Source organism: Pinus tabuliformis, chromosome Q (genome assembly GCF_031772625.1).
Source record: "Pinus tabuliformis cultivar Carrire ecotype Pingquan chromosome Q, CPIR1, whole genome shotgun sequence".
NCBI classification, from domain to species: domain Eukaryota; kingdom Viridiplantae; phylum Streptophyta; class Pinopsida; order Pinales; family Pinaceae; genus Pinus; species Pinus tabuliformis.
The window spans coordinates 1032932187-1032959422 of record NC_142296.1 but is presented as its reverse complement, the minus strand read 5'-3'; positions in this window follow the sequence as shown (position 1 = coordinate 1032959422).

Genomic DNA, 27236 nt, shown 5'->3' with positions numbered 1-27236 from the left:
CATGCGTGAAACTGTTTTGCATGGACGTTTGCCCAACCGGCGAACAACCTCACCCACATGCATGTTGATCTATTTTCGGAACCCTCCATTCATGTTTTGCATGCATTGTTTATCACTTCTACTATCACTTAGTGTCACCATGCATTTCACAACTTACTTGCTTTCAGTTGCCCTTCGGTGAGTTGGGCCAACCTCGACCCGATCTCTACCTTCACCAAGGCTGCATTGCACAATCTAGAGAAAGAAGGCTCACCTTCCTCTCCAAATTTGCGCAATCTGGCCCAACACTAGCCTCCTGGACTAAATTTCGCATTTTTGGAGGTTAATGGCTGCTTGGCCCAAAAATTTACACAAATCTGTCCCTAGGCTAGCAGTCTTTCCCAGCTGGAATCGCGCATTCCGCAATCCCAACAGCCATTTTCCCAACTGTATTGTGCATTTTGCAGTTCTAGCAGTTAGATAGTCTCCCAGCAGCCTTAACTCTCCCTTGTGCAGTCTTTGCAGTCGGTCTCCCGACCTCCCAGCTGAAATTGCGCAACCTTCACGATCATTCACCCAGGTATGTTGCAGGTTATTTCTCATGTTCATTTTGGTTTTCGACTGACAGATTGCTTGCTATGATTGTTTCCATGTCCCCAGGTATCACCGGTTTTCATCTGCCTATCAGTAGTATAGGTACAATGGTTTCCACAAGAGCAGAGATGAAGACACCATTTAGAGCACGCTTGGGGATGCAGTCGATCAAGTGTCCATGGGCTTACCTACTCACAAAGACATCAAGTTGTTCATGGACAGGGACATCAAGCAGCAACATCACAGCAAGCAGCATCATGAACATCAATTGAAGACAGCATACCGAATGCAGCGAACACAACGGATGCAAGAGGAAGGTTTTTGATAACACAGAGGTGGAGAAAAGTTGCAAGATCAATTAGATCCACTGATAATGAAAGCAACTTTGGAGACTCAGACTATGAAGTGACGGCATGACATGAAGATCGCACAAAGGAAAAAGATGGAATAAAGAAGGAGTTTCATCTACTGAAGCAGCAACTCAGGAAGAACATGAAGCTGCACAGACTGTCCAATGAGTTGCAGCAGGAACATGAATAGCAGTGGGCACAACATGCACTCACGGATGAAACTGTGCTAGTACAAGTTAAGGATCCATCCCAGCAGCGAACACAAACCAAACATGGTGAGCATTATTGTTGATCACATGCAAAGGATCCAGCAGCATGCATATCGTTGAGTGCACGCATGCAATCCAACCCATTCAACACACTCACCAAGGCGGAGACAAGAAACAAGTCCAACTGGGGTTGAACATGCACTTTGGAAAGTTGATGCACATGACCACCAACACACACTTGAAGATTAGCATGGACACTATGCATCAATGTGTTGCCGGTTCAATCGTACCCAAGAAGACCATGCGTATTTTAGCAGACGAGTTGGATGAAGGCGCCGAACCAATTCACCGGTTGCAATGGAGGTAAGAGTTCGCTTCAGCAAGATGTCACCATGAGGTGGATGCACACCATTACAGACGACCAAGCTTGGCATCAGCGCACCAGCTTCACCATCACAAACATGTCAAAGAGTTGGTCTCACCATAGAGGACCAAGTGTTAGTGATGTCTTGCAAGGCTTGCTCAAGCCATGTTGTCTCACATGAGTACATGTGCATTGTAATGTTGAGTCATGTCAAGTGTAAGTCAAGTGTCAACAGCTGGATGTAACAATCATAGTGTAGGTGAAGAGTCATGAGGGTAGTTGAACTGACACAAAGGGGAATGTCAAGGGTCACCCCACCCTTTGCTATAAATAGTCCCTCATAACTCATTGTATAGGCTTTTGGTCAGCCAAGCTTCTACTAAGACTATCTTGAAGAAGACTTGGACAGTATTGTAATGCGCCTTAGTTTCTCCACAGCATGGAGCTAGTAGATCTCTTTGGAGGAGCAGGCAGATGTGGCTGTAATGTTCTACTGATAGGGCTAGCAAGTTTACATGGTGTATTGTATGATTGTGACTTACACTTCTTTATATAATAAAATCCAACACATTTTCATGCATATGTTGTTATTGTAGTTGGACTGCTTCGGTTGCCTTAATGATATATGTTGTTTAACTTACGTACTTTTGTATGAAATGATTCACATGCAATTATATGAATCTTGTTGTTAATGTGTTGCATATGTTGTTAATGCTGTCACTATCCGTGTTGACTGCTTTGCCGGACACCAGACAAACCTTTCTCTAAACCTTGTTATATCAACCATCACACTCGTCTCGGACTGATCCATGAGTGTTGTTCATGTTATCTTACCTTGTATGTTGGGATTGCTGCATCTGTGTTGACTGCTCTGCCAGAAGCTGTGCATGTCCTTTGTGTTCTATGTTCCTAGATGAGTTGGGACTGATCCCTTTCAACTTGGAACTCACCTTCACCTTCCTCCCCCTTTGAAGTGTTGGAACCTCTTATACTCATTCCTTGACTCACTACATCAGTCACACCCTTGCTACTGACAGAGTTATCTTACTTGCCTCTGTGCAACATCCCGGTTAAGGCATTACCTTATGGCCCACTTCTGGACTCCTACACTAAACGATCTGAGGTCTAATTGGGACTTCTTACCGAGGAGATCCCCTTGACATGTTGGGGGTCTAGCACCATCAACATTTCTGGCGCTAGAAAGAGGGCCTGATGACAAGCAATGTCCTCTCATCCAGTTTTGAACCTTTGCATATCTTTCATGGAATCTTGCATTCTTCTTCACCCGAGGTGTTTTTTGAGTTGTGAAGATGTCTCCATATCGGGGAAGCTTTTCAATCTCTTGTCCACCCACACGTATGATGGTGAAGGCAAAGTGGCCTGGCCTGAGCACTTACATGACTTCCTTTCCATGATTTATGAGGAAGATGAGTTTACTGACGAACGGGTCATTTTGGTGCTTGCATTCACACTTCGTGAATCCCCATTTTGTTGGGTGCTCAGCCTACCGGTTGACACCATGCACTCATGTAAGCACTTTTGTGATCTTATTAAAGACATGTTCCATCATTTTGATCCATACCATCTTGACCAGAAACTGTTACAACAATGGAGGGCTCCGCATGAATCCGTTATTGATTTTTGGCAGCACTTTCGTGACTTACAGTTTCAAGCTCCGAAGAGCTAGATGAAGTTCGCTTATCTATGGGACTGGTTTGAGTATTGTATTAAGAAGTCTTCCCATCCTAAGAGAAAGCTTGATGTCAAGCCTCGCTTAACCTTCTTCGTTGATGGAACTGCACAATCCCATGTGGGAGCAGGCACTGTCTCAACAGACTGTCCACCTCCCTTTCATTCAACAGTTCCACCATCGCCCAGTGATGCTATTGATCATGTTCACACATCTATTCATTCTTCACACCCTCCCAGCATCACTCCACTTAATTTTCACGCAGAGTTAGTTGTGAGTCCTTCGAGTTCCCATATGCATTCTTTTCTTCAAACTCGGTCTTTGCACCCAGGTGTTCCTCGAGATGATGCTGTCTTGTGTTCATCCATTCCGGACTATTCACCTATTGTGAACGAGGAACAACCCACTGACGGAGTTGGTGTTGCACAACCAAGGAAAATTTTAAGGATGGAAAAATTTCTTGAAGTTTAAAAACATTGGCGAATCTCACTAATCCCTAATATGCAAACTATAAAATGTTTATTGATATATTTGTAAAATTATTCAAATTTATAATGATTTTATATATAGCCTCTATACAATGTTGGCGATTTTTAAGGTAAAATAATTTTATATTTTAAAATTTGGGCGAATCGTCTTTTATAAAATTGGAAATTGGCGAATCTTTTTTGTGGAAAAATCATGGAAAATTAGCCCACTGGGCGAACATTAGCCCCTAAAATTTTCCATGTGCAGCACAACCAACATGCGCTATCATTCATGAAGAGTATGAGTGGGATCTTGAACATTAACACTTGGCGAAGGATGACTCCCTTCCATCCGAGCCCCCTCTGTTCCTTCCTAGCTTCTTTGGGGAACCTACCATCCATGATTTTGTATGTGTGTCTTCATCTATGGATGCACCCATTGTTGATCACTCGTAGGAATCGCCGAATGCTAGTTCATTATTCAACAATGGAGAGGATAAGTTACTCATTGAAGATCCACTTGATCCTTCATCTGTCTTTTCCGAAAACACAGAGGATGAGTTCATTCACTTTTCATCTACCCCTCTGTTTGATTCATCTGATCATGAGGATGCCAAAGAATTCATTGATTTTTCTGATCATGGCGATCGTGATCCATTTGCTTCCATTTTTTATCACGATCATGAATCTATCACAATTGATCTTTCGAAGCCAACTGTTTATGATGATATACCCGATGAAGAAGTTGAGACACCCAAGACTGTCGAGGCACTTCAGCCCGAGCTGATGGTTATGTTAGGTCCTCACTCTCTTGGGGTTAGTCTCACTTCTGATCATGAAACTGTTCAATCACCCAAGGCTCCTCAACACTCATCTGTATGCATTGAAGATCCATCTCACACACAGATCACACTTCCTCCACTCGAACTGCACGATCCCATTGCTCATGCATTGGAGGAGTCTTACATTGCAAGCACTTGTGCACGACGAAAGTTATCTTTGTTTCTTTCGTTTTCTTTCATGTCTCAGTCAAGAGTGTGCTTTTGCTTCAAAGTTGCATGTAGTGTCACACAACACCATGATAAGTCCATGGACTGTCCATCATGCACATGCACTCACTTATGTCCTATGGGCACTTTGAAACACGAAGTGTGGCTGTCTTCACTGTCATATATTTCTTGTATGCTAGTCCGAACAACTGGGTTACTCGTGGACAAAGCCTTCACTCACATGGGTCTACTAATGCGCCAGTGGCTGCATTGGAAGTATCACTTCACGTGATCTGGCCCATGCACCGTTAGTGTAGGATTAGGAGTAGTGTTTGCTTTGAGTTGTTTTCTTGCAAGCTTGTTTTCTTACATGCTTTGTTTGCTTGTTTGTTTACTTGTTTCACTTTCATTTTTGCTTCTGCTCTTGCTTTGCTTTGTTGTTTGTTTTGTTCTTTTGTAGGTTAGTTTGCATGAAACCATGTGTGACTCATGAAACGAGTTGGGTAAAGTACAAGAGGGCTTGTACAACTATGAATACTTGGTTATCTGTCATCTTGCCTTTGTATGATGAGATTGTTACTCTTAAGTCCATGATACGTTGAAAGAAAAATGTAATGTTCAAAGTGAACCTTGGTGAAAACACAACGCTTGCGTGATAACTAGTGTCACCTTCTCTTGTCGATTTTTTTTGGGTTAACCCTTGTTAGCTCAATCAAGTAGAGTAAGGTGAGGGGAAAACCTTAAAAACAACATCAGAGATACAATAAACTACTTCTTTGCTGGAACAACCTCCTCTGCTCTCAATAAGTCGGGATCCCTATTCCGCCTCTGAAATGAATAAGTGTTATCCACAATGAAAATGAAAAATGAAAAAAATGAAAGTCAAAAATTTTAAAATGAAAATTGAATAAGCCAAAAGAAGAGAAAGGCTTTCTGAGCATGGAGGTGATGCAACTCCGCCAGGGTACTGACCAGGCTCACTAGCAGCAGAGCCATGCTTGTGTTCCTATGTGACTCCATCGGGGTATTGTCTAGGCCTACTGGTAGTGGAGAAACACTAGAGATGGAACTAAGACTCCAACGACTATACTGCTTGTGCACCTATATACCCTTCAACACCAATCAAAACAACTGTGTTGCCTTGGCTTGGAATGTGTGTCAATCGACCAAGGGCTTGGTAGATGCTACATCTTACAATCAATTTAGTGTGAAACCAAGATGAAATAAGAACTGAACAATACTTCCGGAGGTGTTAGACTTGCTTTTCATGAACAAGGTCTATACAGAGAGCTGGAGTTCTACCAGTGTGTCACCAAGTGTTGTAGAGGCTACCACCACCCTAAAAAATTTTGCCTTAGCCTGTTTTGGAGCCTCCCTACCAACCTTACATAGCATCTTGTCTTGCTTCATCAAGTCCTCAAGCTTCAATGTCTTTCTTGCTCAAAGGCAGCCTATCGATCACAATTTGATCTTTTCCTTTCACAGGCTGCTCATCCAGACTTGGTCCAGTTGCACGCTGAGTAGCTTCCCAGTGAAATTTGCACATTTCTTGAGGGCAACCAACCATTCCCTCCAGGAATTGCGCAATTCCATTTGACAGCTTGCTGGGCTCCAAGATTGTGCAATCCTACCAACCAACCCTCCCAACAGGAATTGTGCAATTTTTCCCATCAACAGGCAGTTCAACCTAGGATTTGCACAAATCTGGGCAGCAGTCAGCTGCTGGGCCTAGAAATTGTGCAATCCCCTTGGGAATTCAGCCCAACTTACAGTCATAAATGCGCATTTTCTCTAGTAGTCGAGCAGTCGATTGCATGTGCAACTGAGTTGATTGGTTCCCTTCGAGGCCGAGAAAAATAGACTTGCATGCATAGGCTGCCAAAGGCATCCCTTGTTTCAGGGATCTATGTTTAGCAGTTGGAGGTTACATGCAAGGAGTAATTCTGAAACCTCCCTCCAAGTGTCGCTTCCTCCTAGATTTGTGGCATGTGCATCATAACCTCAATGTTATCAAAACTCATCAAACGGACACTCCAAATCTCATTCCTTAGATCAAACTTGTATCTCTGACATCCCACATCACATCTAGGAGAAGTTAGCACATTCAGCTCAACTGTTTTGGGGTAAGCTCGCTTCCCATGCCTTGTGCTACATTTCTATCACTTTTTGTGTATTCTCTTGTGTGAGTGTTGTTTTCTTGATTTCTTTGGTCGCCTTTTGTCGTTTACATATATTCTAGCTTGTCCTAGCTCTATTTCAATTTTTGTTGCTATCTCACTACTTTCACATGTGTGAAACTGTTTTGCACGGACGTTCGCCCAACTGGCAAATGGCCTTACCCACATGCATGTTGATTTGTTTGCTCAATCCTCCATTCATGTTTTACATGCACTGTTTATTACTTCTGCTATCACTTAGTGTCACCATGCATTTCATCAACTTGCTTTCAGTTGCCCGTCGACGAGTCGGGCCAACCTTGACAGTAAACAATGATGTGAAGCCAAGTAGAGCAAATCCATGAAGCAACAGGAGTATGTCAATGTGGCAATATTCTAGGATACTAAATGATGATATGAAGCCAAGGAGAAGTAGAGAAGATCTGTGAAGAAAGAGGAGCAAGAATCCATGAGGAGAAACCAGAGGAAAGCTAAGACAGTCAAGCCATTGGAGAGAATATCGGAAGTCATAGGAGCTATCAAAGCAGAGAAGAGGTATGGGAGCGGTATCAGAAGCCACAAGAAAGCCAAGTTAGTGTAAGAGCGGGAGATTAAGGAGGAACTATATTGGGAGTATCGCATGTAATATATGCCAAAGAAGAACTACAGAGTATTAGAGGAGTTAACAGAGGAGCCATATCAGACCAGAGAAGAGCAGAAAGTCAAGGGAGCTAAGATGATTAGTTTTTGAGTGAGAAGCGAAAGGTTGAGTATTAGAGGGGGTTTGAGACAGAGGTCAATTTATTGTTGTAATTGAGCCAAGAGGGCAAGACTCGTGCCTAGTGTGGACTCTCGTTACTCTGTGTATCTACGTTCAATAGTTAACCGGGTATTTCTTTGTATTCCCACTGAAAAACATAAAACTCAGTGCTTAACACTTTTATTCACAAATCATGATTATCTTGTGATTAAGTGTCAATATCGTGGTTAAACGATTAAGCGTTTTATTTAAGTGATTGATTAATGCACGTGGTTCTATTCCAAAAAGTAGGTTTGTAATAGTGCCAGGGGTATTTTAGGCGGACAAAAAGCTATAAGCTGTATTGAAGGGTAGTCAACTGATTCCATTAAGCAATTGACACGTCGATATCGTTGTCAAGCGTTGGATCAAATGCGGTTTTGATATACGATGCAGGATCATCGAGCAGCTTTGTTGGTTGGGTGTAATATCAACCATTGGATGGGATGGTAAGATCTATGGTGGAGGATTGATCCGAAAAAGGCAAACATCGGAAAATGTGCAAAGGCTGTAAAAAGGCGGAAAAGGTAAGTTACACATGATTATTGTGTATTTCTATTATATAAACATTATAATAGAAATAGCGCAGATATAAGGATTTCATGTGGTTAAATTCTATATAACCAATGTTATAGAGTGTGAAGGTTTTATATATATATATATATATATCTATATATATATATATATATATATATAGATATATACGGCCCCGATGGGTATATTAACTTCTGTTTATTGAAATATTGCATCCGCCATATCGCAAGACTCTTGTAAAGCCTTGCCACATTGAAAGTGCCAATTGCAATAATACATGGACCTGAACAGGTTATAGCAAAGAGAAGAAGAGTATATAATATATAAATGCGATATATATGCGGACTAGTTGCATCATTATAAATTGCCCTATTGATATATCGCATCCGCCTATCGGAACTCTCATAGAGCAAGTTATAAAGGGCTGTCACCCCCGAAACCTTTGATTGCGATAATATATGCAAACCCGCGGCTCCATTATAAACCGCCCTAATGTAATATCGCATCCGTTGTGTCGCTAGTCTCTAAGGGATGTTAAATCCGCTGATTGCGATGGAGCTATGGACCCGACGGAGTTATTAACAACATTTTATAATCATATTGCATCCAGTAGGGGCAATCGGTAATCAACCATCGATGATGTTATAGACATGACTTATAAAATACCTCCTGAAAGTTGCAATTGCGATTGCAATTGTGATGTGGCATGTGGGACCTCCCTGTTGGTACAGTATCTCCAATGAAATCCTCCATAAATAATGAAGCCTAATGTATGAATATTATTAAAGGAAAAAGGACCTCTTTTATATTTTTTAATAAGCAACATTTCTTTGTATTTTGGCCTCTCTTCCTCCTGAACGTGTCCTGTGAGTATTGGAACACTCGAATAGACAGAGGAAGCCATGGATCGGGAAGCCAAAGTGTCAAGTGAGCATAGATGGTCGAGCGAGTGCAAAGGAAGCTAAAGCGACCGGAGGAGGGAAGCTAGAAGTTCGAGCGAGTGTTGAGGAAGCCGAAGCTCAAGCGAGCGAAAGGGAAGCCAAAGGTCAGGCGTATCAAGATAAGAAAACAAATAATTGCCTTTATGCAGTTGTTGTTGGCGAACTGGAAGAAAGGAGCAAGCCGTAGGTCCAGCAAGACAGAAAAGGACCGAAGGTCCTGCAGGTTAGAAGGAAGACGAAGGTCCAGCTGAACAGGAGGTAGTCGAAGGACGAGCAACTCTGTTGATCGTGTTACCCTGTGAAAGACTCAGACCTATGATGAATTAATCAGGTACATAATGCATACTGAAGAACAATTATGTGATATAATAAATAAAGTTTCATTTGATATCGCTTGAAGGGAACAGTAGCCAGCACCAGTATTGAAGCATATGTGAATGTATTTCTGGGAAGTAAGAGATTGCAATAGCAAGAATAGTGCGTAGTAGTCACGCTAGAAGCATTCACCATGACAGTGAGAACAGAGGCTTGAAACAAAGATTTGGTTCTTGTGCAAAGCTTAGTGCAGCTAATAGTAGACTCACTAAAGTTGTGTGGAGACATTATCAGAGATCATGTTGGCTATTTGATATCATCATGAGATAACTTTTTCAGACTCTATGTGGACAATATGAAGAGTTGTAAATACTTCTTCATATGAACACTGGTTGCCATTGATGTTGTAGCATTGAGACTACAGTGAAGCTGTAAACAGATAGAATTCAGTAAAGAAGAGTTTTGGGAGCAGAACATTACTATTAAACATGCCTTGACATCAGAGGGTTGGAGCCCTTGGGGTTGGTGCCTCAAAATTTGGAAGGATTGGTGTCCTTGGAGTTGGTGCTCCTATATCCAAGGTTGGTGCCTTGACAACAGAGGGTTGGACCCCTTGAGGTTGATGCCTCAGAACTGGAAGGATTGGTGTCCTGGGAGTTGGTGCTCCTGAGTCCAAGGTTGGTGCCTGGACAAAACAGAGTTGGTGCTCTGGAGGTTGGAGCCTCACAAAAGTCCAAGTCGGTGCTTGGAAACAGATTGGAACCATATATTGTATCTATTTTATTGCAAATATTATATTAATAAAAGCACTTATTCTTGTTGTTCATCTTGTGTTTTGAATATAAATGTTTTGACTGGAAAAAATATCAATTGAAAAGAAATATTGATTCACCCCCCCTCTTAGTATTTCCAACAATTGGTATCAGAGCCAATACCTTCATTCAAAGCCTAACAGCTTGAAGGTTGATCCTTAGAACAAAAATGGTGAAGTCGAGGAAGAAAGTCTCCAATCCTCCTAAGGATGTGTCTCCCTCTACAACTAAAATAGAAGACAATCAATTTGAGGAGGCTCCATGGTTCAATGGGAACTTTAATATATGGGAAGCAAGAATGAGGAATTTATTAAAGACTCAAGGCATTGAAATCTGGAAATCACTAATTGTTGATAGCATGATGGATGGAGAATCCAAGGAGTACAATGAAAAAGCAATGAAGGCAATCTTGAATGGGCTACCTGATTCTATAAAGAACAATTTAGGAAAATGCTCGTCAGCAAAGGGTATATGGGATAAACTTCATGACCTTCACTCAAAAGGAGCATTGACCATGACCATCAGTCAAGAAGATGATGGAAATCAAGAAGGAAATCCAGAACCCATCACAGAAGCTAAAAATGAGAATGATGATATCAAGGCTAAAGAAGATCTAGAAGATGAAGAGAATGAAAAATATTTTGTAGAAGATCTCATCGCTCAACTTACAACTGCCATGGAAGAGATTATCAATTTAAAAAAGGAAAACAAGGAACTTAAGAAGAAAGCACTAGCTGGGGACCAAGACCAAACAAGGAAGAAAGTTGACCTTGTCCAGCTTCAAATACAGGAAAGGGATGAAGAGCTTGTCAATTTTAAGAAGGAATTTCATCAAAGCAAAAGAAATCATCATGAAGAAGTCATATCCATGAAAAATCAATTGGATAAAGCAAAGAAACGGGAAGATAACTTGTCAAGTCAACTACAAGAAGCAAGAAAGTTAGCACAAGGAGCTGAGAAGACAATAGAAGCATTAGCAATCATAGAAGAGCAGGTCGATGAAGCAGAAAAGGAGAGAAACACCATGATATGTCAACTAAAAGCAAAGGATGAAGAAATCTTCAAATTAAAATCTAACATCAAACTTCAAGGCCGAAACATGTAAAGCTACAAGGATCAAGGAAGAAATGGAGAGCAGTCTAGCAAAGGAAAATGAAGAAATCTTCAAAATGAAGTCAGATATCATCTCCCTTAAAATACAAGCAAATGAAGCTACTCATATCAAGGAAGAAACAACTTGCTAAGAAGAATAATGAGTGTCAAAGATTGGAAGAAGAGATTGTCTTCCTCAGGAAAAAGGTTGAAGGGATGAACAAAACCTTGAAGAGCTCTCAAGCCTTGGATGACATGCTCAGAAATCAAAGATGACCATTTAATAAATCAGGTCTCCGGTATGCAGGTGAATCCTCAAACAAGAATGATAATGCTTCAAACAAAAGGGATGTGAAGAAGCCAGAAAGAAATGGTGATCCTCCCAATTCCAGCAAAGGCAAGGAGAAAAATCAAGGCAACAATGGAAGAAATCCTGCTCCAAGAAGAAATGTATATAATGTCAAGGATGCTAGAAGCAATGGTTATCATCAAAGGATCTCAAGACAGAAAGACTTTAGAAGTACATCAAGGAAATCTCCATGTCCCAGGTACCAAACTTTATTTCTTGGTTATTGTTATTCTTGCACAAATTTTGGCCACATGGAAAAAGATTGTAAAGCATCTCATAAAGATAGATATTATGGTCCCCAACAATCTCCAAGGAACAATTTTACAGGAAGAAATCATGAATTCTTATTCATGAACAATGTAGAATGCTTCAAGTGTCATAACATTGGTCATATGGCACGTGATTGTAACTTAACTTGGGCTCTTACACAAGCTATAACCATGCAAAAGAAGAAAGTTACACAGGTATGGAGAAGGAAGCAAATACAATCCGAAAGTCCCTTGAACTCTCCAGCCAACAACACATGTTGTTGACTTGATCTTCGACAATATGATCATTTGATAGGAAGATTCTGCCAAAAGAGAAGATGCATACAGTTAGGGGGGGCCTGTGATTCTTGATCATTATTGCAGAAGCATTGAAGTGAAGAATCTCTAAGCATTGTTGAAGCCATGATAAAGTAGTTATGAGACATGAAGAGGGGATAATGTGCTAGTTGCAGCAATCCTTCTATCTTGAGTAAAAAGAAGATCACTATGACAGGGGGAGTAACAGACCCATGAAGAGGGGGAGTAACAGACCCATGAAGATCTATTATTCATGAAGAAGAGTAGCAATTCGACAGGGGGAGTCCTTGTGCACTCCTTTGCCATTGATGTCAAAGGGGCAGAGAAGAAGAATATTGCCATCAATAACAAAGGGGGCGATTTTTAATCTAGGTTGTCATTGATGTCAATATGACAATATTTTGGACAGTAAACAATGATGTGAAGCCAAGTAGAGCAGATCCATGAAGCAACAAGAGTATGTCAATATGGCAATATTCTAGGATACTAAATGATGATATGAAGCCAAAGAGAAGTAGAGCAGATCCATGAAGAAACAGGAGAAAGAAGCCATGAGGAGAAACTAGAGGAAAGCTAAGACAGTCAAGCCATTGGAGAGAATATCGGAAGTCATAGGAGCTATCAGAGTAGAGCTATCAAAGCAGAGTAGAGGTATTGGAGCGGTATCAGAAGCCACAAGAAAGCCAAGTTAGTGTAAGAGCGGGAGATTAAGGAGGAACTATATCGGGAGTATCGCATGTAATATATGCCAAAGAAGAACTGCAGAGTATCAGAGGAGTTAACAGAGGAGCCATATCATACTAGAGAAGAGCGGAAAGTCAGGGGAGCTGAGATGATTAGTTTTTGAGTGAGAAGCGAAAGGTTGAGTATTAGAGGGGGTTTGAGATAGAGGTCAATTCATTGCTGTAATTGAGCTAAGAGGGCAAGACTCATGCCTGGTGTGAACTCTTGTTACTCTGTGTATCCGCATTCAACAGTTAACCTGGTATTTCTTTGTATTCCCACTGAAAAACATAAAACTCAATGCTTCACGCTTTTATTCACAAATCATGATTATCTTGTGATTAAGTGTCAATCTCGTGGTTAAATGATTAAGCGTTTTATTTAAGTGATTGATTAATGCATGTGGTTATATTCCAAAAAGCGGGTTTGTAATAGTGGCAGTGGTATTTCAGGAGGACAAAAAGTTGTAAGCTGTATTGAAGGGTAGTCACCTGATTCCATTAAGCAATTGACACGTCGCACGCCGGAGGAGAGAGGAAACCACTTTATCAGGCGGGTAATCCTCGCGCATGTAGCTCAGCCGATATCATTGTCGAGCATTGGATCAAATGCGGTTTTGATCTATGGTGTAGGATCACTGAGTAGCTTTGTTGGTCGGGTGTAATATCAACCGTCGAATGGGATGGTAAGATCTACGGTGGAGGATTGATTTGAAAAAGGAAAACATCAGAAAATGTGCAAACACTGTAAAAAGGCGGAAAAGGTAAGTTACGTATGATTATTGTGCATTTCTATTATATAAACATTATAATAGAAATAGCACGGATATAAGGATTTCATGTGGTTAAATTCTATATAACCAATGTTATAGAGTGGGAAGGTTATATATATATATACAGCCCCGACGGGTGTATTAACTTCTGTTTATTGAAATATCGCAACCGCCATATCGCAAGACTCTTGTAAAGCCTTGTCACATTGAAAGTGTCGATTGCGATAATACACGGACCTGAACAAGTTATAGTAAAGAGCAGAAGAGTATATAATATATAAATGCGATATATATGCGGACCCGCTGCACCATTATAAACTGCCCTATTGATATATCGCATCCGCCTATCGAAACTCTCATAGAGCAAGTTATAAAGGGTTGTCAACCCCGGAACCTTTGATTGCGATAATATATGCGGACCTGCGGCTCCATTCTAAACCACCCTAATGTAATATTGCATTCGCTGTGTCGCTAGTTTATAAGGGATGTTAAATCTGCCGATTGTGATGGAGCTATGGACCTGACGGAGTTATTAACAACATTTTATAATCATATCGCATCCAATAGGGGCAATCGGTAATTGGCCATCGGTGATGTTATAGACATGACTTATAAAAGACCTATTGAAAGTTGCAATTACGATTGTGATTGTGACGTGGCATGTGGGACCTCCCTGCTAGTACAGTCTCTCCAATGAAATCCTCCATAAATAATGAAGTCTAATGTATGAATATTATTAAAGGAAAAAGGACCTCTCTGATATTTTTTAATAAGCAACATTTCTTTGTATTTCAGCCTCTCTTCCTCTTGAATGTGTCCTGTGAGTATTGGAACACTCGAATAGACAGAGGAAGCCATGGATCGGGAAGCCAAAGTGTCAAGTGATCATAGATGGTTGAGCGAGCGCAGAGGAAGCTAAAGTGACCGGAGGAGGGAAGCCAGAAGATCAAGTGAGCGTTGATGAAGCCGAAGCTCAAGCGAGTTAAAGGGAAGCCAAAGGTCAGGTGTATCAAGATAAGAAAACAAAGAATTGTCTTTATGCAGTTATTGTTGGTGAACTGGAAGAAAGGAGCAAGCCGTAGGTCCAGCAGGACAGAAAAGGGTCAAAGGTCTAGCAAGACAGAAGGAAGACAAAGGTCCAGCCAGATAGGAGGCAGTCGAAGGATGAGAAATTCTGTTGATCGTGTTACCCTGTGAAAGACTTAGACCTATGATGAATTAATCAGGTACATAATGCATACTGAAGAACAATTCTATGATATAATAAATAAAGTTTCATTGGATATCGCTTGAAGGGAATAATAGCCAGCACTAGTATTGAAGCATATGTGAATGTATTTATGGGAAGTAAGAGATTTCAATAGCAAGAACAGTGCACAGTAGTCACGCTGGAAGCATTCACCATGACAGTGAGAACAGAGGCTTGAAACAGAGAGTTGGTTCTTGTGCAGAGCTTAGTGCAGCTAATAGCAGACTCACTAAAGCTGTGTGGAGACATTATCAGAGATCATGTTGGCTATTTGATATCATCACGAGACAACTTTTGTAGACTCTTTGTGGACATTATGAAGAGTTGTGAAGACTTCTTCAAATGAACACTGGTTTCCATTGATGCTGTAGCATGGAGATTACAGTGAAGCTGTAAACAGACAGAATTCAGTAAGGAAGAGTTTTGGGAGTAGAACATTATTATTAAACATGCCTTGACAGCAGAGGGTTGGAGCCCTTAGGGTTGGTGCCTTGACAACAGAGGGTTGGAGCCCTTGAGGTTTATGCCTTAGAACTGGAAGGATTGGTGTCCTGGGAGTTGGTGCTCCTAAGTCGAAGGTTGGTTTCTGGACAAAACAGAGTTGGTGCTCTAGAGGTTGGAGCCTCACAAAAGTCCAAGTTGGTGCTTGGCAACAGATTGGAACCATATATATATATATATATATATATATATATATATATATATATGTATATGTATATGTATATGTATATGTATATGTATATGTATATGTATATGTATATATAGATATAGATATATATATATCTATTGTATCTATTTTATTGCAAAGATTATATTAATAAAAGCATTTATTCTTGTTGTTCATCTTGTGTTCTGAATATAAATGTTTTGATTGGAAAAAATAACAATTGAAAAGAAATACTGATTCACCCCCCTCTCAGTATTTCCAACCTCCGTTGTTGACAATGAACTGCATCAAATAACCCTTCACCCATATATGTGAGTGAAAGAGTTGATCCCCCTCCTCTAGATCTTCGGGCTCAATCTTTTGGATCTTGGTGGTGGCAACAATGGCACTAGTGTCTGCATCAATAATCTTCTTCCCTTTATCATTCCCATTGTTGGGTTTTGAATCAAATTCAGAAGCCTTTAGCTCAACCACCAATGGATTATTGGCTCGACACTCATGTTTGGTCAATTTAGTGTCCTAAATTGCTCTACATAAATTATCAATTCGGGTACCGTAAACTGATGAAGTGTAGTGCACTGTTTGTGCTAGATAACCCTTCTTACTTCGTTGTTTTTGTGTTTTATGTTGTTTTGGGGGGTTTTTGGTTTTTTAATTCCTAATGATTTACAATGTAATTATCAAAAACTTAAATCTAACTTTTGTAAAGACTGCTCAAAATCTATAAAAAAAAATGAAAACAGAGCTTAAGGAAGACTTGGAAGCAAAGCTTAAGTAAGAAATGAAATCAAAGTTTCTATTCCTATTTTACCATTATTTCGAAATTATGAAGTAAAACGGAAAGTGAAATTTACAACTAATGTCTAACTAATTACAGAAATAAAACTAAATGAAATACTTAGTTACTCTGCCTCTCAATTTTGGAGAAAGCCTCCTTAAGATGACATTTGAGGAATCCTATACTTCATTAATCTAAGAGAAAACAAATATAGAGATGCAGCAATAACTCATTGCATAAATGAAATGTTCAACCACTTAGTTAAGGATGAATTATCAACTTGAAGGGTTTTTCATAAACATTCATTAACACCATGAGTCAGTAAAAAATAAAATGGCAAAGACAATAAATGGCACTGATCAGTCTAATTGAGAATTTAAACTAGCAAAACAGTGAATGAAGTAAACTAGATTACATTACTGAGTTTCATCTTCTAAACTACTGATAAACTAAAAAGAGATCAAGCAAATGGAAGCTACTCTAAATTATGAACACTATTAATAAGAAAATGATAGAAATTGCATTCTAAACAGTGTTAGTAAGAAAACGATTATAAACACTGTGAAAGAAAATGATGAATTTACAGTTAACAAGAACAAGAAAATAAAATGAAATGAAACCTTCTTCAGTGCAGGGGCCCTCTGCGACTGATTAGGCTACGCTTGCTCAATCAACTCCAAGAAAAGTCCTTCAGATTTTCATAAAACATGTGGTATTCATATTAAAAATAGGGACACAAAATGCCCAGAAATTACAGAGTTTAGAACTTCGATTTCACAATAAAACTATCACTGTCACCACTCCCTTCTTTGGTCCTTTACACAGGTATTTATAATAAAAACCATACAACTGTTTGTGGAGAGAACATGCTACAACCAAACACGTAGAAGACAGATATGCGGAATTTCTTCCTCGGCTATTGGAGACATAAATCCAAGACATGGTGGTTGTTGGATTCGGTTGTACAGGTGGCTGTTGGAGTCCGTAGGTACAGGTAGTTGTTTCGGATAACACTTCCCATCACTGTGAAACATGTTAATTAACCACGAAATAGAGTCCTGTTACCTTCGGTCTCTGCGTTTGACTTATCCATTGACTGTAGTCTTATGCCATCTTCTTTGTCGACCTGGGCTAAGTGAATAGGACAGGGTCCATGTCACGATGATTTCCAAGCTGCCCATGTAGCTAGTTTCTCCTTCTGACACCTGGAACCTGTTAGAGCATGAAGGTAGCTGCAGAATAGCCGATTAGTTGTAGAATAGGCTGCGTTCCGTAGCTAATATACAAAAATTTATTCAAACAACAAAACATAAAAGCATAACATGTAAATCACTAAATGTCCTCCTCAAGACAGTATATACCGGTCATTGGTGATGAGAATGCATCTTTCTCATGGAAAAACAAAGAAAAGGAATGAGAAGAGTTGCTAGGGAAAGAGTAATTTTGAGGCTCAACATACCCCCACTGCAAAATCATTGCATGTCCCCATGCAATTTTTCCAAAACTGTGAACTCTTTTTTTCTATTGCATCTGCTCAGATACCTCTGCCAATACATCTAACTTTCTTCTCTTGCTCTTCTTTGAAGTGACAGCCATCCTTGGTTTCTTCATGAGAAGTCTGTATTTAAGGTTGATCACTGTCTTGTTCAAGCTTCTATTCTTCCTCTTCAACTTCCTATTTTTCTTGTACCATAGGCCTAGGTGCAGTATGGTATTGTCATGAATGGCTTTATCCAATTTGCTTTGTTCCTTTAGGGCTTCATTTTCTTTCTTAATATGCCTGTTCAATATCTCCAACTCATAGATTTCTTGTTTGAGTGAGTCAGTCAGAGGTTCTTGTGGATTGACAGGTTGTTCTGGATTGGCTAAGGAACTTGGATCCCTTGAGGCATTTTTCTTTTCTTGTGATTCTATGTAATCATAAATTTGTTGTTGTATTGGATCTATGACTGCGGATCCTCTACTGGGGCTGCCTTCAAAATACTGTTTAGGAGAGTTTTGAGGACTGTATGTAAACGGAATATTTTCAAGAGATGATACTGGGGTTTCTCCTTCTAGATTGATGAACTCTGTTTCCTTTGATGATACCTTCCTTACCATTCGTCTGAGCCTAGAGCTTCTTCTAAGGGGTTTTATGTTCTCCTCCTTTGCACCCTTTTTCTCTTTTCCTATCTTTTCCTTCCCCTTGATTTGTCTCTTAATCTCTGTCAATTTTTTAGAGATTGGTTGTTCATCATCTGGTTGTAATGGAGATTCAGGTGTGTTCTCAGTAATTCCACCAGCTTTCTGTTTTATCTTCTTCCTCTGCTTGATTTGCTTTCTGATCTCTGTTAATTTTTCAGAGATTGGTTCTTCTTCATCATTTTTCTGTATTGGAGGCTCAGGGTTGCTTTGAATGGTGAGATTAGTCTTCTTTCTCCTACTCTTTCTGACACTATCTTTTTCAGGAGATTCTGGTGTTTCTTGGAAATGGTTTCTTATCAGAAAGTTTTCCCAGGTGTCCCCTATTTTCTTTAGATGATATTCAACCAAGATTTTGACCAATCCATGGTGGTACATGGTTGTTTCCAGAGATTCTATTTTCTTTTGTACATTTGAAGCCATTCTCCTTAGACTGTTTAGAAGGAAGAAAGGGAGGTTGATGTTTCCATTGTCTAGAAAGTTCATCAATAAACGTATATGATAAACATACATACATCTGAATCTTCCCTCACAGGTAATAAATTTTTGTAATATCAAAAGCATGCTTCTCCATTTATTTTTGAGTGCTGAAATAGGGATTCCTTTCCTAAACACAGTGACATCCATACCTGGGTTCCTAAGGAATACCTTCCATGATTCACTGTGAAATTCTTTGTTTTTGAACCACCTCTCACCAAGTCTTGGTAGTTCTGTAGCCTCTACTATGTAAGATTCTGTTATTGCAAACTTGACGTCCCCAATCTCCACTTCTATACCATCAAATGATCTAGCGAAATATTTCATGATCTCCTTGTGATATCAATCAAATTTTTCAATGAACTTGAGCCATCCAGTCTTCTGCAACATCTCCTTGAGTTGGGGGTACCCTTCCATAAATTTTGCCCCTACGGGCTCTGCCCTGACGATGAGTCCCATGGTCTCTATTTTGTGGAATTTACTAACCTCAAAATTACTCTCACTGTCTATAAAACGAGTGCTATTTAGGAAATGGAATGATTGTGTGTATGGAAATGGAATGACTGTGTATATAGAAAATGGAAAGACTGTGTATATGAAATGGCTGTGTGAATATGAGAGAAAAACTTAAGAGTTGGCATGTAATAAATAGACAGTAAGGGTTTAGAGAGTCGTAGATAGGTAGGTCACATCGTTATCTTGACCATTAACAGGTGTAGTTGTGGAGGACCATTTGAGTATAGGTTATGGAGTTTGAAGCAGAGATTTGTTATGAAAGAATCATTGAGACCGTTTGTCATTAAAGACGGAAGATATGGCGGAGACATCGTGGCGGTCAAATCAAATGATGGTTGATTAAGGAGACATGTGATTATACATACTATACAAACTTATGTTTTCAAATTGCTTTTTGAAATAAATTTTTGCATTTACCTTTGGAACCTTTACCTTTCGCTTGCTAATTTTTTTGATGTTGATCCACAGGTACCTTGAGCATGATTGGTCTTCAAAAATTTATTTTTCTTCAATTCCCTGCATACATGATTTTATTATGAACTGATAAACAAATTGTAGCTGCAGAATCAGAGTAGCTACAAAATAGAATCAACTGCAAAACGTGAAACAGAAAGTGAAATATGGCTTACGGATCATGAATGAAATGGAAATGGCTATGTACGTGAAATGAAATGAGATGTAAGACAAGATGATAAATGAAATGGAGATGGAATGAATACTGAAAAAATAAATAAATAAATAAACTATTGATGAAATATGACAATGGGATGAAGTGAAACTATAAAAATAAAACAGAGTGAGGTGATATGAGATGATGAATTTTGTAGAATCTAAACTACAGAGTGACTGTGGCTTTTTGTCACTACTTATTACAGAAAGAAATTGGCAAATATAGGGTGTCAGAAACCTTCGATTTCCGCCCTGTATTTTCTGTATAAGTATGCAATCAATGATTGGTTTTCAACCTTATACAATTTATTATATATTTGTTTTTTTTTTCATATGAAAAATAAAGACTAAGTTAGTGGAGAAGAAGGATTCTTCTTCACTAACTTCATTTTAGAATTGTCTTGGAAAATCTTGATGAACTCCTCTTTTGAAATTGTTTTATGATATATCTTTAATCTATGACCATTCACGAGAATAGGAATTTTACTTTCATCTATTGTTCTGATCCTCACTGCTCCATTACTAAAGACTTTTTCAATCTCATATGGCCCAAGCCAATGAGTTTGAAACTTCCCTTGAAAATCTTTAAACTTTGAATCAAATAACAGCGCCCAATCTCCCACTTGAAACCTCTTGTCCTTGATATATTTGTCATGCCATTTAGCCCTCCGTTGTTGGATTATACCAATCCTTTGAACTGCCTCTTTCCTGATTTCATCAAGTTCATTTAATTTCTCCAGCCTATGCTTTTGTGCCTCTGATAAATCTAGTCCCAGTTGGACTGCCATCTTGAAAGTTATGATTTGGAACTCTACAGGGAATAGGACTTGTTTCCCATAAACAAGTTCATAGGGTGTATGTCTCGTTGTGTTCCTCCATGTAGTTCTATAGACCCATAAGGCTTCAGGAAGCCTTTCTTCCCAATCTCTTCTATGTAAATGCACAGTCCTGGTGAGGATTCCTTCAATCACTTTATTTGTAGCTTCCATTTGACCATTTGCTTATGGATGATAGGGAGTAGATTTCCTATGCTTGATCTTGCATTCTTCCACAAGCCCTTCCACCATGTTAGATGTGAATTGAGATCCCTAATCTGTCACAATTTCTCTTGGAACACCAAAATGAGTGAAGATGTCCTCAAAAATAAAATTAACTACAGATTTTTCATTAGAAAAGGTAATGCTTTGGCTTCTACCCATTTAGTGACATAATCAGTGCATACCAATATATACTTTTTCTGCTTAGATGGAGGATTAATTGGTCCATTAAAGTCTAAGGCCCACTTTTCAAAAGGGTCGATGAGTACTTGAGTTTGTAATGGCATTTAATTTTAGGGAGCAGGTTTCCCTACCCTTTGGCAGCTGTCACACCTCTTGACATATTCTTTATCATCTTTGAAGATGGATGGCCAATAATATCCTAAAGCGAGGATTTTATAGGCTGTCCTCTTGTCAGCAAAGTGTCCACCACACGGCTCATCATGGCATGCCTTAATAATCTCAGGCATTTCATCTTCCTTGACACACCTTTTGATCATAAGATCTGGCCTTGTTTTATACAATTCGTTAGTGATCCATGAATATCTTGCACTTTCCTGAATAATTTTTCTTTTCTCTCTAGGAAACAAATGTGAAGGTAACTTTCCTGTGACCAAGTAGTTAGCAATATCTGCAAACCAAGGAGTTTGAGTAGTTACTGCAAAAAGATATTCATCAGGAAACTTATCTTCAACCAAAGAATCTTCTTTGATATTTTGAATCCTGGACAAGAAATCAGCAACTGTGTTTTGTTTTCCAGGTCTATCTAGCATAGTAATGTTGAATTCTTGCAAAAGTAAAAGCCATCTTGTAACTCTGCCATTAGTAATAGGTTTATTCATCAAATATCTAATTGCAGAGTGATCTGTATGAACAAAAGTTTCATAGCCTGTCATATAGTGTCTAAACCTATTAATTGCATAAACAACAACTAAAAATTCATTTTCAGTCACAATATAATTCAACTCAGTGGGAGTCAAATTCTTGCTTGTATAGTAAATGGCATAAGAAATCAAATCTTTTTGTCTCAATACAGCTCCCATAGCTGTATCTGAAGCATCTATGGAAATATGGAAAGGGAGTTTCCAATTTGGACCTCTTAAAATGGGTGCTTTAGAAATTTTTGCTTTCAAGGTTTCAAATGCCAACTGGCAATCAAAATTCCAATTGAATTCACAATCTTTGGTAAGCAATTTGAAGAGTGGGGATGCTATTTTAGTGAAGTTTTCTATAAATCTTCTATAGTACCCTGTAAATCCCAGAAAAATTCTAACATCCTTTTGGAAATTTGGAATTGATAATTTAGAGATGACTTCAACTTTAGATTTGTCAACTTTAATCCCATCTCCTGAAATGTGATGTCCTAAAACAATACCTTCTGTAAACATCATAAAACATTTTTCATGGCTTAGTGAAAGGTTTGTTTCCTTACATCTTTTAAGAACTTTTTCCAAATTTTCCAAAGCTTCTTCAAATGTATTTCCATAGACTGTAAAATCATCCATATATACCTCTACACAATCATGTATCAGATCAGAAAAAATTCCTAGTACTGCTCTTTGGAATGTTGCAGGTGCATTACATAACCCAAAAGGAAGTACTCGGTAGGCATAAGTTCCCCATGGACAAGTAAATGTGGTCTTATCCTGATCTTCAGGTGCTACCTGAATTTGATTATAACCACTAAAACCATCCAGGAATGAGAAATACTTCTTACCTGCTAATGTATATAACACTTGATCTATAAAAGGCAAAGGAAAATGATCTTTAAGGGTTGCTTTATTCAATTCTCGGTAATCAATGCACACCCTCCATTTACCATTCTTTTTAGGCACAATTACCAAAGGAGAAACCCATTGGCTATCTGAAATTGGGTAAATGAAGTTTACATTTAGTAATTTTTGGAGCTCTTCTTTCACAATCTCTCTAAGATTTGGATTCATCCTTCTCTGAGGTTGTCTGATAGGTTTACAATTTTCCTCAATATAGATGTGATGGATACAAGTCTTAGGATCAATGCCTTTCATGTCGGTGTATTCCCATGCAAATGCAGCAGAATGTTTTTGTAATGTTTTGATTAGCTCTTCTTGTTGTAGTTTCTCCAAGTTTTTGTTTATGTTTAATGTCCTACCTGGAAAATTTTCAATTGTAGAGCTACCAAACTCTTCCATAGAATAGAGATACATCTGCCTAGATGAAAAATATTCAACATTAGATTTTTCTTGAAATTGTTCATGGTCATATTCTGAAGATGATTCAAAATTTTCCAATGTATTCAAAATTTGACTATCTACACTAATTTCTGAAATAGTAAAGAGAGGATAAATATCATCTTCATCATCAATTCATTCTTTGTCATCTATTTTTGTGATTGCTTTTGCTGGAGAATATAGAGTAAATTTCTTTGTTGAATTACCATCAGAAATATACATGTCACCATATCTACAGCTAATAAAAGCATCAGATGTGGAGCGCCAAGGTCTTCCTAATATGAGTGGATGTCCTCCTAGATTGTTCTTGGGAGTTAAGATCATGAAATCAACAAGATATTCCCAAGAATCTAAGGATACTGAAATATCTTCTAGCACACCATCTGGTTTGATTACTGATCTATCTACTAGTTGCAGTAAGGTAGGTGTGTAAAGAAGATTAGGAAGTTTAAGTAGTTTTTTTACTCATGATGTTTATTGCTGCCCCTAAGTCAATCAATGTATTTGGAATTTCAACTCCATTGATATGTGTTTTCACAATTGGACTTCCTGGATCCACATATTTTTGTATGGCAATTTTTCCCATCATTATGTCTGCTATTTTTCCTACCAGGTGAATTTTTTTTGTTTCTTTTGCTTTTCTTCCTGGTTTTTTTATGCTCAACTCCTTTATTGTTTTGGCTAGAATTGGAATTTCTCTAATGGCTTGTAGTAAAGGAATTTTGATACAGACATTCTTCAATTCATCTAGAAAATCATAGTTTGGCAACAAGATCTATTTTTCTACCCATCTATCAATTTGTAGTCTTTGAGGAAAAGGAGGTGTAGAAGTAGATGTTGGTTGCTCAATGATAGGAGTTGTGTTCACTGATTCCTTTTGTTTTTCTTTTTAAATGTTTTGATTTTGGAGAGATGTTCCCTCAAAAATTTTATTGACCTTTAGAGAATCTTCCTTAGAGCTGTCTTGTTCCTAAATAACTACATAAGGTCTTTCCTTTTCTAATATCCTTCCAGATCTTAGTTGAACATCGTTAAGATCTAGAGGAGTAATCATGTAAGTTGGAAATTGTTGTCCTTCTACCATGTAAGCATTCTGAGGGTTTTTATTGTTGGGTTTTGGTAATGGTTGGGTAGGTAGCTGATTTGGTTTCTACTGAAATCGTAGTAAGAGTTGAGGACTTTGGTTTTTTTGTGGAGGTTGTTGTGGAAATGGCAATGAAAGTTGAGGGTTCTGATTTTGAAGTTGTGGCTGTTGATTTTGTTGTTGAATGTGTGGGGGAGGATAATTCTGATATGATGGAGGATATTGGTAATATTGAGAAAATCTCCCATACAGATTTTGTACTCCTTGTGGCCAAGGTTGAGATTGAGATTGAGGTTGAGGCCAAGGTTGCTGCCAATAATTTTAGTTTGGTGGGGGTTGAAGATACATTTGATTGTTAAATCCCTGATTTTGTGGCCCCTGCCAAGGTCTTCTAGCAACAAAACAAAGAGGTTCTGCAGAATTTGGGACTGTTTTCTCTTGAAAGACAACCTTAAGACCTGGGATTGAAGGACAACCCTTGGTCTCATGATTTTCTGAGCAAATCATACAAGTTTCTACAATTTTTGCATCTAAAGGGCATTCCCTTAGAGCATGTTTTTTTTCTGCATTTTGGACAAAAAATGGCTAAAGCATCAGCCTCGGTTTTCTGCTTTTTTTGTATTTTAAGGGTGTCTAATTGCTCACTAAGGCTCCATAGAATGTCAGTTTTAAATTCATCAAGCATATTACCAATTTTTCCCTACTTACAGATACCGTTGCAGATTTGTTTACTCTAACAAGAGAAGGATCTCTTGGCCCTTTCCCTATTTTAGATTTCCCTCTTGAGAGATGAACACACAATTCTCCTATATCATTTAATGGAAGTTGAGAGATATCTCCCTTCCCCATCATGTTAAGGATATCTATCCACTCATCTCTAATGGCTTTTAATAAAAGATCTTTCAAGGTTTCTTCATCTAAATTGTTCATCTTTGCTCTTTTCAAATTATAGTTGAATCTCTCAATCAAATCTTCTAATTTTCCATCCTCTCTTTGCATCATTTTGAACACTTCATCTTTGTGATTGGTAGGCATGCAATAATCCAAGTACCTATCCAAAAATGTTTTTTTCATGTCATTCTATGTTCTAATGGATTGAGTGACTAACCCCATGAACCATTTCAAAGCAGCGCCTTTCAATGTTGAAGGAAACGATTTAAGTTTTTGAGAGTCTTCTAGATAGTCATAAGTTTTGCACAAGACTTGAAACTCAAACAAAAATGTTTCAGGATCCTCACTTTTCAACCCATAGAAGTTTGGGAGGACAGGAGGTGAGATATTTTTCATTGTGGCATTTGTTTCCTCATCCACTATAGGGAATCCAAATGAATTATCTATTTCCCTATTTCCTCCGCCTCCTCCATTATTTCCTCTACCTTCTCCATTATTTCCTCTACCTCTCCCTCTACCCCCTCCTCCAAACAGTGAGAATTTTCCATCTTGTTCTTCTTCTACCATTATAGTTTCTTCAGAGTCAGTATAGGGTTCAACCTACAAGTTTACTTCCTCCTCCTATGGTTCTTCTATTAATGGAATATGAGAGAGATGTTATACTTCTTCTTCCTCACCAGGTATTCCTAATTCTTCAACTACAATGTGCTCTCCTGTGGAGGTGAAAAAGGCTATTCCTGTTGTTGGAGATTCGAAATTTTTCTCCCCTAGGAATAACTTGGTAGATGAAATAGGAGATTCTTTTAATTGGATTTCTGCCCATGGAATTCCAGGAGTCCTATGGCTGGGAGTATGAGTTTGGGATGGAGGTGTGTCTTTTCCTGTTCTTGGTGGAGTAGGTGGTGTTGTAGGAATTGAACTTCTGCCCCTAGCTATAAATCTACCCCTAGAGTCTCTTTCTTTATGCATGTCATTTTTTTTAATGTAAGAGATAAGGCTACCTAGTTACACTTCCCCAGCAACGACGCCAAAATGTTTGGTCAATTTAGTGTCCTAAATTGCTCTACATAAATTATCAATCCGGGTACCATAAACTGATAAAGTGTAGTGCACTTTTTGTGCTAGATAACCCTTCTTACTTCGTTGTTTTTGTGTTTTATGTTGTTTTGAGGGGTTTTTGGTATTTTAATTCCTAATGATTTACAATGTAATTATCAAAAACTTGAATCTAACTTTTGTAAAGACTTCTCAAAATCTAAAAAAAAAAAAACTGAAAAAGAGCTTAAGGAAGACTTGGAAGCAAAAACAAAGTTCTATTCCTGTTTTACCATTACTTCCAAATTATGAATTAAAACTGAAGGTGAAATTTACAACTAAAGTCTAGCTAATTACAAAAATAAAACTAAATGAAATACTTAGTTACTCTCCCTCTCAATTTTGCGAGAAAGCCACCTTGGGATGACATTTTAGGAATTCTATACTTCATTAATCTAAGAGAAAACAAATACAGAGATGCAGCAATAACTTATTGCATAAATGAAATGTTCAACCACTTAGTTAAGGATGAATTATCAACTTGAAGGGTTTTTCATAAACATTCATTAACACCATGAGTTATTAAAAAATAACATGGCAAAGATAGTAAATGGCACTGATCAGTCTAATTGAGAATTTAAACTAGCAAAACAGTGAATGAAGTAAACTAGATTACATTACTGAGTTTCATCTTCTAAACTACTGATAAATTAAAAAGAGATCAAGCAAATGGAAGCTACT